We start from the raw sequence: 14,777 nt of genomic DNA on the forward strand, positions 1-14,777 counted from the left end.
GAAGTCAATATGAAGATCCTGCATATCATGTGGTTGTAAGCATGTGCCAATCTGGAAAATGGAATTGTGGGAACCATATAAAGATCAATTTTTGTCAGGGGTTTAGAAGAGAGAGAAGATTAAATAAGTAGAACACAAAGGATTCTTAGAGCAGTGAAAATATTTTAAACAATGCTATAATGAGGAAAACCTTTTCAAACCCATAATCTGTATAACAGCAAGGGTGAACACCAATGTAAGCTATGCACTTTGGGTGATAACGATGTACTTTGTAGGTTTGTGAGCTGTAACAGCTGTGATGGAGTGTCAAGAGTAGAAGAGTCTGCATGTGTAGGGACACATGTGTGCCTTCTGCTCCACTTCACGGTGAATCCAGAAGCCTTGAAAAATAAGGTTTATTACATTTTTAAAAAGAATGCAGAGACTCAAGGAATATAATGAAATTTTTATTTATTTTTTAATTAAAACAAAGAACTTCAATGATATATTCAGATTCATTTAAATATTTGGGGTGGGGAACTCCTGTTTGTATATCTGAGGCTGAATCTGTTGGAATATAGTGAACTTTTCTTTATGTACATGTTAAGAACATTTTATACTTTTGGTTGAATTAATGTTTGAAATATAACTTATAGATACTTAATATGGCAGATAAAATAAAACTATACCTAAACTAACTATATCTGGATTAGAAGAGAAAAAAGAAAAAAATAGTTTCACATTTGAAAGAGAACACAGCAAAAAAGATAATTTTCTTTTAAGGAACAAGCATGGGAGGTTGTGTGTGTGCTGATGTGTGTGTGTATGTTTATAAGAGTGTGTGTATGTCTGAGTATGTGTGTGTGTTCTTGTGTGAGTGCATGTGTCTGTTTAAAAATAACAGCAGACAATAAAGGTTGAGTTTTAAAACTATAAAACTATACCTAAACTAACAATATCTGTATTACAAGAGAAAAAAGAAGTATTGCTACTCCCACCTGTTTTGGAGAGGCACTAGTTTAGTAAATTTTCTTCCACCCTTTCATCCAAAGGCAATATTTGTTTCTGTCTGTAAGGTAGGTTTCTTATAAACAATAGATTGTTGTTTCTCCCTTTTTAATACAGTTTGCTAATTTCCCTTTTGATGGGGGAATTGAGGCCATTAATACTCAGTGTTAATATTGAGAGGTATGTGGTGATTCCTGCCTTTTAGTTCCTTTTGTTGTACAAGTATTTGTGTGTGTTTGTGTAGCTAATTCTATGCTATTCTCTGGTCATTTGTCTCCTCTTCTCTTGATATTTAATATTTCACATCCTTTCACGACTATGTTCATTCTCATCCTCTGTGTGTAGGAGAATTTTTAAACCTGTTGAAACCACTACAAGAAGGGGACTAAGACAGAAAAAAATAGAGAGATGAACCAATTCACAATATACTACATATGTACTTTGAAATGTCACAAAGAAGCTCCCTGTGTGGCTATCTTAAACAAACAAAAATGTAAATTATTTTCTTTTACAAAATCAGAGAACAGGAGGGTAAAACAGGTCTTGCCTGGGGGAGTTGGTACAATGGGAAGAGGGAAAGTGGGGGGAAGGGGTGTAGGAGGGTGACTATAGTAGTACTATGTATACATGTATGTAAATGGAAAAATGATAATTGTTGAAACTGTTCCAGAAATGGAGGGAGGGAGGATAATGGAGAATGGTGGAGGGGGTTAATTCAAGTATGTTTGATATACTGTAAGAACTTTCATAAATGCCTCAATGTACCCCCACCCAGCACAAAAATAGAAGGAAAGAAAGAGAGAGAAAGAAAGAAACAAAGAAAGACTGCACTGCATATTAGTGTGGAAAAAATGAAGAGAAAAAAGAAAAAAGTATTTTCACATTTGAAACAGAGAACAGCAATAAAGATACTTTTAAGGAACAATTATGTGAGGTTTGTGTGTGGGGGGGTGTGTGTATGTGAGTATGTGTACATATGTGTGCCTGCCTGTGTGAATGTGCCTCTGTGTGTGTATGAATGCGTGTGTGTGCATGTATGTGTGTTCTTGTATATGTGTCTATATACGAAAGAAATAATAGCAGAAAATAAAGATTGACTTTTAAAACTACAAAATGTTACTATGACTTAAATTCAACACTTCCCAGTTCTGAGTTGAATGCCACATGTACATGAACATGAACGTGGACTCTGCCCTCTCCTGGCCTGTGGTTAGCCAGGACTGCCTGCAGGCCCATGAAAACACTGCCTAGTCACTCCTCTAAGAGGACAGGAGCTGGCTTTTTTTCAGGAACAGAAGTTTTAAAATGAAGACTCAGTGGTGGCCAAGATGGCAAAGGGTGTGCAGGGGTTTGTGCACCCTGTTAAAATGCGGGGAAGGTTGATATTGCTACTCTAAACATAAAAGGGTAACCAAAAAGGAGTGGCAGGGTCAGGGTTATAGAAACAGGGTGGCAGGGACAGGATGGTAGGGAAAGGGATGGCAGGGACTGGGGTAAGGCAGAGACCCAGCCCCACTTCTCCAGGATTGAGCTGTTAGTGTGTTAGATCAGTATGAGCCTAACCTCCTCCTTCTCAGGAGCCAGGAAGAAGAGGTTGCACAGGTTGCCCAAGCCTTCCTGCCCCTGGCGGTTCTGGATCTCATGCAGTACATCAGTGGAGTTCTGCGACAGGGAGGAAGACACTCCAGCCTCTCCTTGAGGGGGATCCACAGTCTCAGGATTTTCAAGAGGATTACCTCTTGAAAGTTGTCCTGCTGTGCCCTTGGCACTTCCCTCTTCTTTTCCTAGAAGGTAAGGGACTCTACCATGGTGTCCATGTCTCCAGACAGCAGGACATAGTGATGTTCTTACTCCTTCAACTGCTTCCTGAACTCCAGCTTTTTCTGCAGGACCTCCAGAAAGTGGCTCTGCAGCCTTCTTCATGGGCACCTGTAGGACCTGGTGACCCTGCCACACACGCACAGTTGCCCGTGCTCTTGGGGGCCAGGTCTGTCAACTGAGCCAGGCCACCACAATGTGCCTTCTGTTTCCTCACCTGCCTGTGCATGTTTATGTATATGTGGCATTCAACTCAGAATTGGAAAGTTTTGAAGTAGTTTAAGTCATAGTAACATTTTGTAGTTTTAAAATTCAATCTTTATTTTCTGCTGTTATATCTTTCATATATAGACACATATAGTCACACAAGGACATACATGCATGCACACACACACACACACACACACACACACACTCATACACACACAGAAGCCACTCAAACACACACAGAGGCCTTCTGTTCTTCAGCTTGGCCAAGAGTGGCACTGAGAAATAAGACCATGGCTTCTGAGCTGGCTAAGTCAGAATGACTTAGACATTCTGGGATGGTGAGATGGGGCTGAGGAGCCTTCTCATCATTTTTCACATCTTTTTCACATCATCCATTCCTTCTCCTTCGTTGGGGACAGGTAGGTGGCTCTGCTGGGCCTGTAGCTTCTGGTTCTGCTGGCTGGTGGCTTCCAGCAGCTCCTGGATCTCCATCAACTCTTGGTGGGCCATCTCCAAAGCCATCCTGCCTTGCACCTCCTCTTGCTGCAGCTGCTCCAGGAGCTGGGTCTACCTCAGCAGCTGCTAGTGTCATGCCTCTTTCTCAGAGATCAGCTGCTGATAGGCTACCACGTGCTGCTGCAGGTAGAGCCAGGCACTGGTCTCACTTCTCCTACAGACCTCAAGCTCTCAACTCTTCACCTCCACCATCTCCTGCATGTCTTCCAGCATCGCCTGCAGCTGGTCCACCTTCTTTTTTTTTTTTTTTTCATTTTTCTTTTATTATTCATATGTGCATACAAGGATTGGTTCATTTCTCCCCCCTGCCCCCACCCCCTCCCTTACCACCCACTCCACCCCCTCCCGCTCCCCCCCTCAATACCCAGCAGAAACTATTTTGCCCTTATCTCTAATTTTGTTGTAGAGAGAGTATAAGCAATACTAGGAAGGAACAAGGGGTTTTGCTGGTTGAGATAAGGATAGCTATACAGGGCATTGACTCACATTGATTTCCTGTGTGTGGGTGTTACCTTCTAGGTTAATTCTTTTTGATCTAACCTTTTCTCTAGTTTCTGGTCCCCTTTTCCTATTGGCCTCAGTTGCTTTAAGGTATCTGCTTTAGTTTCTCTGCGTTAAGGGCAACAAATGCTAGCTAGTTTTTTAGGTGTCTTACCTATCCTCACCCCTCCCTTGTGTGCTCTCGCTTTTATCATGTGCTCATAGTCCAATCCCCTTGTTGTGTTTGCCCTTGATCTAATGTCCACATATGAGGGAGAACATACGATTTTTGGTCTTTTGAGCCAGGCTAACCTCACTCAGAATGATGTTCTCCAATTCCATCCATTTCTGGTCCACCTTCTTGATCAGCTTCTTGATTTCTTGCTCTGACTGCAGAGCACTGGTGAGCTCCATGATATCATTTGTCATCTTAATGAAACCATCCTTCAGGCCAGCCATATGCTTCTTGGGCTTGTGGTTCTGCAAGAGAGCACAGCTGATTGTTGTTCAGTTATTCTCCAATAGGTTCCTGAATTTTCTTTCAGTTGGTCTTCTGCCTGCTGGTTATGGACCTTTGCCACCTGCTGCAGCACCAGCAGCCACTCCTCCTGCTCCTTGGTCAGGAAATATAGGCTTTCATTCTCCTGCACCTGGGTGTGCAGCTGTTCTGCAGGTTCTTTAGCTCCTTCTGCAGCCACTGGGCCTCCTCCTTCAGCCACTCTTCTGCCTCGAATGGCCCTGTTGAGGGATGTAGGGTCAGTGGCTCCACCAACTGGCTCTTGAGTTCAGCCAACTTGCTCTCCAACTCTGACACCTGACTCAGGCTGTCCTCCTTCTCTGCCCTTAAGGTATGCACATACTCCAAAGCTTTCTTCATCTTCTGCTCCACAGGATGCTCTCTCAGATCCTCCTTGTACTGGTCTCTTTCCACTTGTAGCCATTTTAGCAACTCGGTCAGTGTCCTCACTTATGTTCCCAGCTGTGCCTATTCCTCTATGACCTGTCGCAACTGCTGGTTACTGTTGGGGCCTAAGACCCACTGGAGAACTGTAGCAGCAGCTCTGACATCTCCACCTTCTGCAGCTCCTCTATTTCAGGACGTATGGCCGCTTTCTCTCCAAGCCTCTCCTCCAGTTTGGAGTTCTGCTGGGTGAGGTCCTCAGTGTGTTCTTGGTTCTTGCACAGTTCCTATTTCAGAGAATCTTGCTGTTTGATGATCTCCTTTTTTGTACATGTCCCCCATTTCTTCTGTGTGGTCACGGCACACACAGTCAGCTCCAGCTCTCTCACGCTGTTGGGCAGACTGGAGGAGGCTGGCAAGAACCTTGACTCTCCACTCTCTGCCTGGCTTTCTGTCACAGGAGGGCCAGAGCTGCGTGCAAGTCTGAGTTCTCAGCGCCAGGATCTCTATGCTGTGCACATGAAGCTGCAGCTGCTTGAGTAGATCTTCCTGTTCCTTAGCACCTTCTTTTTTCTTTTTCCAGTTTATTTAGGTTTTCCTGCTTCAATTTCTCAATCTCATTACTCAGTCGTTGGATTTTTAGATAATTGGAGTCCAGGCTACAGCTAGCTCTTGTTCTCCAGATCCTTCTGGTTGGCATTAGAGGCAAGGCCCAGTGGACGTCGGTGTAGACTCAGACATAAGACTATTACCATTGAGTTGTTGCAGGCTCTTGGTCTGTGATAAAGTCTTTGCCTCATTCATAAAACTGAGCCCACCATGCTTCTAAGGTGACACCTGGCTGGTGATTCTGGTGACAGGGGAAGGGACACTGGCAGGCACCCCAGTGTCATCTGCAGATGGTGGTGTAGGAGCAGCATCCTGGTGAGTTATAATCCCCAGGAGTGTTTGTCTCAAGGTTACAGCCTTTTTTTCCTTTTTCTTCTTTGCTCCTAGGGGAACACCAGGGCTGTTCCTTTGCTGGTACTCCCTCAGCGTATTTTTGGCTATAGCCAATTTTCTGTCTTATTTCTTTGAGTTTGTCAGGGCTGGGACAGCAGAGGTGTGTGATGGTCACATTGCCACAATCCTTGAAATCACCACAATCGACCTCAGCTATCACTACGAACTGCCTTTGACAGTTTGTATCACTACAACAGGCCCTGGTGTGAGCTGGACTAATGGTGTCCAGGGCGTTAGTTGGCCCCGTGGAATGTGGGCAGGGCTAAAATTCTCACATCCCATTGGTTGCTGAGAAAGATGAAAGAGGAAAGGAGCAGGACAAGCTCCCCTTGAACTAGAAGGAACAGATGAAGTCACAATGGAGCTGCACAATGGAGCCCCTGACCCAACACCCACCCACCTTGGAGAGCCATGGGGAAGGGAGAAGACGAGGTAGGAGGTATGAGACCGGGGAGGGAAGTGGGGGTGGCTCTATCTGGACATATCTGCAGGTGCCATACTTACAGGTTTTAAAAATCACTTCCTGGGGATCCCCCATGTGGTAGTGTATGTGCCCCTCTCCCAGCTGAATATTGTCCAAGTCTACTTCCCAGCTGCTTCTCCTTCTGCACACCGCTTAGTATACTGTCCCTTTCAGAGCCGCTGTATTCTTCTCCAGAACTGAACCAGGAGTGAACTGAAGTTACCATAAGGGCTTCTGATTTCCCATGAATATGTCCATGTCCTTCCCCCACAGCCTCTGTATTCCAACAGCTGCACCCACTTCTGTGCTGTTCAAGGTCCTCCCCAGCTGACCTGTTGTGAGTAACTTCAGGTCATTTCTTAATCCCTCCCCTCCCCTTTCCCATCCTGCTGCCCTCTATTCTTCAGAAGTGTTGTCAGGTCCTGGAGCTCCTGCCTCCCAGATGTCTTTACTCCTCTCCTTCTCAGGCACCTCTTGATGAGTGGTTTCCCCTTATTCATCTCTAATTTTATGGATTTGTGTCTTCTTCCTCTTTGTTTTGGTTCGTTTGACTGTTTGTCAATCTTGTTGATCCTGTCAATGAACCATCTTTGTGTTTCACTGATTCTTTGTATTTTTTTAACTTCATTTCATTAATTTATGCCCTAATTTTTTTTCTGCCTCCTAACTGTGCTTAGCTTGTTCTTGTTTATCTAGTTGCTCAGATTTATTAATTGGGTTGTTTATTTTCTATTTATTTTTTGTCAGTAGTGGCATTTTAACTCAGGGCCTCACACTTGCTAGGCAGGCACTCTATCTACCATTTGAGTCACTCCACCAGCCTATACATTTTATTTATCAGTTCATCTGTAGATGGGCACCTGAGCTGATTCCATATTTTGGCTATAGTGAATACTGCTGCTATAAACATGTAGGTATCTTGACTGTATGCTGACTTACAATCCTTCAACTATATGCACAGGAGTGGTATAACAGGATCATATATTTGGCAGTTCTAGTTTTAGTTTTTTGAGGAACCTCCATTCTGATTTCCATAGTGGTTGTGCTAACTCTCATACATACCACATTTTCATTATCCACGTACTTGTTGATGAACACCTAGCTCAGTTCTACACCTTGAACTTGATGTTGTGGTCATGCTGCAATGAACACAGAAGAGCAAATGTCTCTTCCACAATCTAGTTTCAGTTTCTTGGCTATGGTCCCACAGAGGCACTGCTGGATCTGTAGGAGCAGCTTATTCAGCAGGACATTAACCAGCACCAACCACGCTGCTGGACACTCAAGATGTTCATGAAAATGTCCTACAATTCCTTTGTTGTAGGATCATGCAGTCTCTGATCAGAAGATTCTCAAATTCTTTGTGACCCACATAGAAGCATCCAGGCAGGACAGGTAACTGTAGTAAGGGAGGTAATGGAGTTTATTAAATATTAAGGAAAGGAGTTACAAAAGCCCATGGTGGGGCCAGGTGGAAGTTGGAAGCAGAGAGCAAAAATCTTAATATAAAAGTTTTGGTTTTGAAGAATAATATGATTTTATATGTGAAGGATAGTTATATACCCAATGGAAAAGACATCAGTGAAGGAGACAGGAAGGTATCTGGCTGAGCGGTTCCTCTATTGAGAAACCCTACACACATACTATGCCTATGGTGACTGGATTTGACCTATAAACAGACAGGAATGGATCACTAGTCCTTTTAGGAAAGTCTATAAACTATTAGAAAACAAAACAGAGCAAGTCAAAGGCAAACCTTCCTATTGAAAGACTGAGAGGAAGCTAAGACAAAGCAGGGAAAGAGAGTCAGCAATACTGTAGTTAAGGATCTTTGAACGACGGGTGCTTTCATCCTTGAAGAAGAAGATGTTACAAAAGAAAAAGTGCATGGAAGTTCTCCAAAAAAAGCCCAAAATATTTAATAAAATGACAACATGTTAAATTTGCAGAAAATCAATAATATGATGCCTCCTTACAAATGAAAATATAAAGAAAAAAAGATAAGTAGAAACACCAAGAAAGTATAACTTTTTTTCAAATAAAGAAGTATACTTTCTAAGTAAGTTATTCCTGAAAGAAAAATCAGAGGAAGAAGATAGGAGTAATTTGTTAAAATATTTAATAAAACAATATTTTAAAGAACCACGAAAAATAAATGTCCAGATTAAAAACCTCCACAAGGTTATACAAACACAATAAACAAAAACAACCAATTATGGGATTTATTACTGAAAAATTTCAAAGCACTTGAATTAAAGACAAAATATTTTGAAACATTTTATTAGTATATGATAGTTATGCAGGACAATTCATTGTGACACTTCCATATATGCATATTTTACACCCCAGTTTGGTTCATCCTCCATTATTCTCCCTCTAACCCATTTCCCATCTTAAAATGATGTCAAAAGATTTCAGTGTTCCATATTCAGATATGCATAGGAAATATAGCAACCATATTCATTTTCCTTCACCCTCTTCATTAGTAGGCTTTCACTCCCACTAGTAGGCTCACCTTAATGTGACCTGTTTTATCTTCCTTTCCTTCATTTTAAAACATCTGTTCATTGTTCAGTGAAGATTTTGCCTTGGTATTTTACCTGTATATATATATATGTATATATATATATATACACATACATACACATATATGTAGTACTTAAATCAATCTAACCCCCTCCTCTACTCTTTCTTACCTTTTCCTCCTACCCTGTTTTATTCAACAGTTTTCAGTGTGTTTTCTTGTGCCTTATTCTTACACAGATGTGATATATTTCATTATAATTCACTGTCTATCATCCTTTTCTTATTTTCCTCCTCTTAGTCTCCTCTAATAGTCCCACTTTTTGGAAACATGTTCTGTATATATTTATATGTATATATGATAATGCTTGTATTTGTATTGGATCTTTCTTCCACATATGAGAGAAAATATGCAGCCTATGGCTTTCTGAACCTGCCTAACTTCACTTAAGATGATGTTTTCCAATTCCATCCATTTACCTGCAAATGATGAAATTTCATTTCTCTTTATGGCTGAATAAAATTCACTGTATATAAATACCACATTTTCTTAATCCATTCATCAGTAGTGGGGCATCCTGGCTGTTTTCATAGCTTAGCTATTGTGAATAATGCTGCAATAAATAAGGGTGTGCAGGTGCCTTTATTGTAACTTAATTTACATTCCTTTGGGTATATCCCTAGAAGTGGTATTGCTAGATCATATGGTAGGTTTATTTTTAGTTTTTTGAGGAGCCTCCATACTGCTTTCCCTAGTGACTGCACTAATTTACATTCCCACGAACAGTGTATAAGAGTTTGTTTTTCCCTCCGCATCCTCACCAGCATTTGTTGTTGTTTGTGTTTTTGATGACAGCTATTCTAACAGAAGTTAGGTAGAATCTTAATGTGGTTTTGATTTGCATTTTCTTTATGACCAGGGATGTTCAGCATCCTTAGGAGGTGGGGAGGGGGTATTGAAATATAATGGAAAGGTAAACTTATTCAAGGTGCACTGAATACATGTATGGAATTATCACAATGAAATCCCCTCATATAATTCTTAATGTATGACAATTCAAAAGTAAAATAAATTTTTCATTTAATCTGTTTAGATAAATATGGAAGAAATGCTAGAACAAATCATTAAAATTTGGGAAGAAATTATAAGAGTTGGAGGGGAGGCAAGGAAAGAAGACTAATTTTTCAATCTAAACCTTATAGTATTTTGTTTTTCTGTGTACCAAGTGAAAGCTTGGTGAAATTATTTAAAAAATAGCAAACCAAGAAAAATGCCTTGTATCTACAAAGCAGGTGTTTATGATCATTAAAACATTGTGTTTATTAAAAATAGAAATACAATTAAAAATGAAGAAACCATCCGAAAAGGCCAAAAAGCAATGATAACACAAAACTGTTCAGGTGCAACTTTCAATTGAGAGGTATACATTTCTACATATCAGATTGCAATATGGATCCACTTTTGCACAGTAAGCATTCTACATGATGGAATTTAAATTGAATACCATTTCAGAACAGTTGTTTTTAAGACTTATTAATATATTTAAAATGTAAATTTCCAAAAATGTATCCTAAGAATATGATACAGGCTGGATACTATAGAAAATGATGAAATGTGTTTACATTGTATCTGACTACAACAATCATATCTGGAATCTTAGTCCCTTTCAATAGCCTACCTAACCAGCAATGTGGATTAGTTTATGCATTCTAAAACATACAATCATATGAGTACCTAAACATACTTATCTGTGGAAGACCTCAGAAAGTATAATTTACATATCATTTTTGTAAGCTTCTAGAAGTCTATTACCCACATCTCTGCTTTTCACAGCAGTACAGAGTCTTCATTTCATAGCTCCCAACACAACTGACTTTTTGTAGGAGTTTGAGTGTAACCTATTTTCCATGTCTGTGTCTGCAGAGAGTAAAGCTCCATGCCCTGTGCATGCAGAAGAGACAGTCAGCATTAAAGGATGGTAGAGGGATGTGAGTGGAAGGAATTCAGGTGAACCCCCTGGTGTTCCATCTGTGTGTCCTTCTCCCCTGCTTCCCTAGGCCCTCTACCTCAGAGGACCAGCCTTTTTCTTCTCTGCCGGGAGATTCTACCTGGTTTCACTTTCTCCTCTGCATATTTCACTTTCAACTCCCTCCACTTACACCAGTGACCTCTCTGTCTGTTTTCCTTTCTTTTTTCATGCCCATGGTGTCCTCTCTTATTTTCTTCTTTGCTTTATTACATCTTTTGTTATTTCCTTCATGCCATTTTAATGCATTTTGAGAAGGAAATAGAGATAGGTATCATATACTCAAATGTATTCCTGTGTCAATCAGGAAATACAAAAAGTTATATTTTTAGCAGGAAAAATATGTCTCAACATACTTTTAATGGTATGATCCCTAGGTCCTTTTTGTATTGTGTGTATGTTATTGGACACTGTCAGATTGTAAGTTAGTACAACCACCATGAAAAGCAGTATAAAGGCTCCTCAAAAACTAAAAATAGAACTTTCATGTGATCCAGCAGTACCACTTCTAGGGATATATGTGAAGGAATGTAAGTCAGGTTACAATAAAGACACCTGCACACTGATGATTATTGCAGCATTATTCACAATAGCTAAGTTATGGAAACAGCCAAGTTGCCCCACAACTGAGGACTGGATTAAGAAAATGTGGTATTTATACATAATGGAATTTTATTCAGCCACAAAGAAGAATGAAATTTTGTCATATGCAGGTAAATGGATGGAACTGGAGAACATCATCTTTAGTGAAGTCAGCCAGGCTCAGAAGGCCAAGGCCATGTGTTTTCTCTCATATTTGGAATATAGGAACAAAAAAAATACAAGGAATGTTATAAATATAGAAATATATAGAGAGCATGTATCCAAAAGTGAGACTGATAGAGGAGACAAAAGGAGGAGGAAAAGATAGAAAGATAGCAAATAATAATAATAAAATATGTCATATCTGTGTAGGAACAAGACACAAGGAAAAACCAGGATGGGGGCAAAAGGACAAGGAAGTACAGTGAAGAGGGTTTACACTGACTTAAGCACAATGCATACAGTTATAATACCAAGACAAAAATCCCACTGACCAATGAACAGACACCTAAACAACAAAGAAAAAAATGAAAAACAGGTTACCCTAAGGGGATGGCATTAGTGGGGGGGAGAGTGTAAAAGAACGAAGTAAAGACGGTGAATATGGGTGATGTACTTCATATAGAAGAATGAATAAAGAATTTTTAAACCAGTTAAAATCACCAGAAGAAGAGGACTAAGCTGGAAAGAGAAAAATGGAAGGGATGAACCAATTTCGGAAACAATACATATATACATGGAAATGCCATAATGAAACTCTGTACAAATATCTTAAACAAACAAAAATTTCTTTTTGTCAAAAATTAAGGACAGGAAGGTAAACCAGTTCCTGTCTAGGGATAGGTAACAGTGAGGTGGGGGAGGATATTAGAAAAGGGTGTAGGAGGATGAATATGGAAGAAATATTATGTACTCATGTATGAAAATGGAAACATAGACCTGTTGAAACTATTCTAAGAATGAGGATTGGGGAGGTAAAGGAGAATGATGGAAGGGGTGAATTTAACTAAGATATATTGCAAGCACTTTTATAAATGTCACATTGTACCCCCCCGTACAACAATAATATTAATAACAATAAGAAGAAGAGGATAACAATAAAAAAATCACTGCTTGCTCACTGGGCATGCCATGCTCCCATGATAGCCAGGATTCACACCAGCTTCAGGAAACCCTGGTCTAAGCAAGGAGTCATTGGACTTGCCTATGGGAAAGGATGCAGCTATGCCTCATGGTCTCTGCCTGAGACTGGGTCCTTGATTGTTCTGCACTTCCCTGGCCTGCTTCCCTCTGGCAAGTCTCTCCTGGTGACATTCAATACATCACTTGTACACAGATCTCAAACACTGGTTCTCAAAAGTTGACCTGAAATGTAGGCTTTATTAAGTTTCTTCTTTTAAAAAAGCATATGTAAGTTTCAAATAAATTGCACTTTTTCATCTACCTTCTCCATAATTCAAAGTACTTCTAATGATATGACACTTACTGAATTTTGAGGGGAAATAGTTTCAATCACAGAGCTCCAACACTGGATAAGGCAACAAAAAGACATTCTCAAATGTCTCAAATTCTCAAATTTTTGAAGACATTTGAAATATGGCACATGAATATTATTCTTTGAACTTTCATGAAGTCATAAACCCTTTAAATGAAATTAAAAAATTACAATTCAAGAACAAAGAATTGTAGTAGATAAGTTTTAAGAAATTATGCAGACAATAAAAACAAGAAATAGAATGCACTGATTCCTCAGCCCATTTTATTAAGTGCTATAGCATACACTGCAGGCATGCCACATCAGAAATACAGTAGTGAACAGACCCTGCCCTCGGGAAGCTTTCACTTCAATGAAGACAATCTTAAGAAGAAAAGTTGAATTTTAACTGTCCTATGCACTATCACATGAAAACTGTTCTAATAAATTCAAGGAAGCACACATGTTCCTCTCAATTCCCTGTGCCTTTTAAGTACTAGTTATTTGCAGCTAATATCCATAAAACTGTCCACGAATTCTAAAGTAACACCCTTTGATAATTAAATAAGGGTTGGGTTGGTGTTCAGTATGATGGTATATGAATTGTGTTACTACCTCCAGCAATCAACAGACACAGATATGAAGGTCACTTTTCCACTGATAGCTGCAATGGTCTCTTGCCTCACAACTTCAGATTTCACACCTCTGGCTCCTAACATGGGAGTCCCTTCTTTCTAGACTTCTCTTGTCCTGCACTCTTGTATTCCCTTAAGGCTGCCTACTGAGTCTTCTTTACCTTGGGTATTGCCCAGAATGTCACTCTCCTCTTGGCACACTATCTTTTGTCAGCCAGCATTATGATTTCATGTAGCATCTCAGTGTCTCACCTCTCTCTAGTAGTGCACCTGGAACCCTGTCTGCATGGATATCTGACACAGAACTCCTAAATATGTATTGGGAAATTTACATTGCTTTCAAAAACATTACCCTTTTCCTAGATTTCCCTTAGAGTTATTGTTACAATGTCAGTTTCTCTGTTAAATATTTTCCGTCTTAAGTTACTTCATTGTGATTATCTCTTTAAATCTTTTGTCCTTAACACTAGGATGTATCTCACTTGTGTTTACGGTTTTAACAATACAGTTTCTGATACATATAAAGAATGTAAATATAAATAAAGGAATTAAATAAATCAAATGTGTGATTTACCACATATATATATTACATATATTATCTCTAATATGCCTATTATGAGTTATGTACTATATATATAAGTATATTATATAAAATATATGTATGTAGTAAATGTATATAGTAAGCACATTATACATCATACCAAGAAAATTCACAGGAGCAATAACTTCACAAAGCATTTATGAGACATGTACCATATGCTAGGAAGGAAACATTTAAAGGGACTAGACATGAATAAGCCATAGGCCTTGCTGCTCAGTCTAAGAAAAGATAACAGGTCTCTAATGTACATCCCTAGTGTATTGGCTTCAAGAAGAAAATTATTTTCTGTTACAAGAACAACTGGCACTAGCAGTGAAGTCCTGTCTTAATTTAACTCCTCAGCAGAATACCCATCACACAAATGACATTTCAGAGACACACTTCACTTTGGATTGTATACCTGGGTTTTGAATTCTAGCTTCCCCTAAGCCCAGCTCAGTGCATGATAGTGGATTGATTCTCACATCAAACAGAATGCAAAGCTATACATACTTAACCTCTGCAGCCAGCCACTGCAGGAAAAGTAATAAGCACGACTTGGCAGGGGAAATGAGTTGC

Source organism: Castor canadensis, chromosome 5 (assembly GCF_047511655.1).
Source record: "Castor canadensis chromosome 5, mCasCan1.hap1v2, whole genome shotgun sequence".
Taxonomy (NCBI): domain Eukaryota; kingdom Metazoa; phylum Chordata; class Mammalia; order Rodentia; family Castoridae; genus Castor; species Castor canadensis.